Source organism: Schistocerca piceifrons, chromosome 7, assembly GCF_021461385.2.
Source record: "Schistocerca piceifrons isolate TAMUIC-IGC-003096 chromosome 7, iqSchPice1.1, whole genome shotgun sequence".
Lineage (NCBI taxonomy): Eukaryota > Metazoa > Arthropoda > Insecta > Orthoptera > Acrididae > Schistocerca > Schistocerca piceifrons.
Genome location: NC_060144.1, coordinates 400,815,131 through 400,818,481, shown reverse-complemented (window position 1 = coordinate 400,818,481; position 3,351 = coordinate 400,815,131). Strand labels below are relative to the sequence as shown.

The 3,351-nt window shown below is 43.2% G+C and overlaps 1 pseudogene; it reads right to left on the bottom strand.

Moving 5' to 3' along the window:
• Positions 1–241: 241 nt before the first annotated feature.
• Positions 242–777, bottom strand: LOC124805735 (annotated as a pseudogene).
• Between the last annotated feature and the right edge of the window lie 2,574 nt (positions 778–3,351).

Below are 3,351 nucleotides of genomic sequence, written 5' to 3'. Positions count from 1 at the left end.
GATTCAATCAACAGAATCTTCTGATTGAACAATTAATGATTCACTAATAAATATAATTCACAACCTTCTTTCCAGCAAGAAACAGCAGCTGCCAAACTCCCTCGAAGTAAGTCATTACACATGCGGCATGAATGTACTGTAACTAGGTAGCCTACTGTGACATTAAGCTATAAATACACGGGAGAAACACCTATTAAACGTTGATCTTAAAACCATGAAACGTCCAAAGGATGAAAAAATATTAGTATCTCCCATTATTGTAAATCATCGCACAAAGTGGGGCCTTGAAATTGCTGGCTGCTTGCTGCTTATGCAAGTGCATGAATCTTGAAGCCATACATATGGGAGACAAACTGGTTAAGCGGATGCTTTAGTCGGTATTTCAGATGCACCATAAAAAGTAAATGACGAAAACTATTCGAAATAAGCACCACCTGCCTGATGGTTGCGTGACGACTCATAATCTCTCGTAATCCGATAGGTGACATGGGTTGTTTCTCACAGTACACCAACGGCCAGTGGCCAAAATCTCCCGACTGGTCAATATGTAAAGAGCATGTAAGAACTTGCTCGTTCACATCTGATTGGTTCATATTGTCCTCCAGCTCTTAGTCTGGCTCGAGGTCCAGTATCATGTCTAGAGCCTGTCGATAATGGGGCACTTGACAGCTCAAGGCAGTCAGATGGAATGTAATCCTCGTCCATCTTACAGAGGAACACATTGCCCATTAAGGCACAAAACCGAGAGATTCAGGACACCTCTACTGAACCAGTCATCTTCAGTTTGTATTTGCTGCTGGGTTGTCAGGAACTCTGTTCTCTCATGAAGAATACCACCTTCGTAGATTTCCACTGAGATAAACTTCTGCAGCATCGTTAACGGTAAAGCCCACAAAAATCTATGCGACACACAAACCAGTAGACCACCACACTCCATGCAAAGTGGATCACGCTTGTTTTAAGTCGCTATTGCTCTCTCAAGTCATATCGGCTACTCATTAGGTGGCAATGGAGTCGTTTTCAGAACTTAACTTTAACTGACCATAATTTAGACAATTTGTACGAAATGCTTATAAATTATACACAAAAACCTTCCACGTTAATCTCTTAGTGTATCTTAGTCAAAACTGAATCAAAATCTCTACAACAATTCCTGAGATTAGTCTACGACATCTGTATATTTCTTCTCAATTGCAATTTCTCACTGTGCCATTGTTTCAGCTAACCCATTTCCTATAGCGTAGTTTGTACAAAAATGCTGCTATCTCCATAGCAGGCTTTGTTTTCGAGGGAGATTGTTGGACGATAATAACCTGTGAGGACCAGTGCTACCAAGAACAATTTTTTTAGTACGGGGATCCTACGCCACCTCCCAACTGGCAGACTTCTACTCACCGCTAAGAAAGGACATAATGCTTAGCTTGGCTGCAGCTAAGTGCTCATTAGTCACGTCACGTTTCGAAGCAAGTCGCCTTAAAAGGCGAGTGTTAGCCGTAAGCCGTAAGTGTGTTAGGCGGCACAGTTGACTGTTGGCTAGCTGGAAGTTGATAACAAAATGTCCGCTTCAAGTACAAAACATTTGTTAGAATAACTGGAATTTATCTCAGCACATAAGAACGCACAAGTAGTCTATTCAGGGTGCGATCAAAATCCTGCTCCTTCCCACAAGATTAACTGACCTCGTTGTACCACTTTATCGCTGAAGCGCCACAAAAGAGCATATATCACGTCCCTTACTCATGCCGATGGTCACATACTGACATCCCAGCGTGACATTTCCACAGCGATCTTTATGATGAACTTGCTACTGATACGATTGTCCCTGATAAGTTTGCTCCTCCCCTCGATTGCGTGGTTACTCCCGCAGTAAATGATGACTTTTAAGTGATTTTACTTACGATGATGTATATCGCCTTATAGTTGATTCACCATCGCAAAAATCGCCGGGACTGGACGGTGTTCCTAAGGAATTTTATGTGCTTTTTGGCCTCTCATTGCTGGTACCATTACTTCACAGGTAAATGAGGTGATACAGGGGCGTTTGACTCCTGACCCCCTTCAAGGTTGGTAAAATCGTTCTAATTCTGTAGACAACTGGACATATAGACGCTGATATATCCCGCCAGATCACACTAATTAATTTCGATTACAAAACTGTCACCCGGGTGGTTAATAGCCGTATGCCGATACTGCTAGAGAAAATTCTTGCTGTCCACCAAAGCTGTATGCCTGGGCGCACGATTATGACTTCTGTAGTCGAATGCCACGACATTGTCTCGGTCGCTGCAGCGACTTCGGCCTCTGGAGCCTCGCTTTTTATTGATTTTAAAGAGGCTTTTGATCGACTTAGTCGCGGTTTCTTGGAGCAGGTGCTCACGGCAACCGGTATCAATCATACTGCGTGACAGGTATTATCCAATCTTTTTACTGGTATTGATGCATCTGTCATAGCGAATGGACAACTTACTCACCAGATCACCATCATACGGGACTTACCGCAGGGGAGCCCCCTGTCCATGTAGGTTTTTGTCTTTTCCTTAGAACCTCTCCTTCTTCGTATTACTGATTAATCAAGTGGCTGGAGTATATAAGGAGAAACCTTCTGGGTTCGAGCGTATGCGGATTATGTTATGATATTGCTACGTCACGTCGATGATATATCCTTGCTAAGGACTTACTGGATTCCTTTTGTTCTCTCTCTCTCTGGGGCCCGTATTAATGAACGGAATTGTACCATATTACCATTGCAGGGTTTTCATGGGCAACGGTTGTTGCTCGCCACAAATCGTTGGGAATTACAGTGGATCGCTCTATACGATGAAAATGGCTGCAATCAATTGGCGAGAGGTGACGCATCAAATTCCAAGGGGCAATTCGTGAGCACGAACGCCGTTCCCTTAGTCTTCTTCACAAAGTGCGGATCTTAGATTTCTACATTTGCAGCAAAGAGTACTATGTTGCGCAAATATTCCCGCTCTCCCCGACGAGGGCACACAAATTGATGAAAATCTCCAGGTCGTTTTCTTTGGAAAAAGTAATATTTTTAGACTTCGGTAAGAAGTGGCTGCAAGGGCCCGTACTTGGAGGGTTGGTGCTTCACAATATCAAAGTGAAAGCTTCACTACTGTTTATACGGTGTACCGTTTTAACATGTAATCGAGCAACTCATTCTATTACATCTCGCTTGTTTACGTCTGACTCCACCTGCCTATGATGGCCGTATCAAGTCTAAACTGTGGCACGTACGTATATTTTAGATTGTAATAAATTTTCTGGGAGCTGACATTTTCTCAGTGACACACTTTACAACCAGATCCTTCCTTCCTCATTGGGGAGTACAATCGCCCCTCT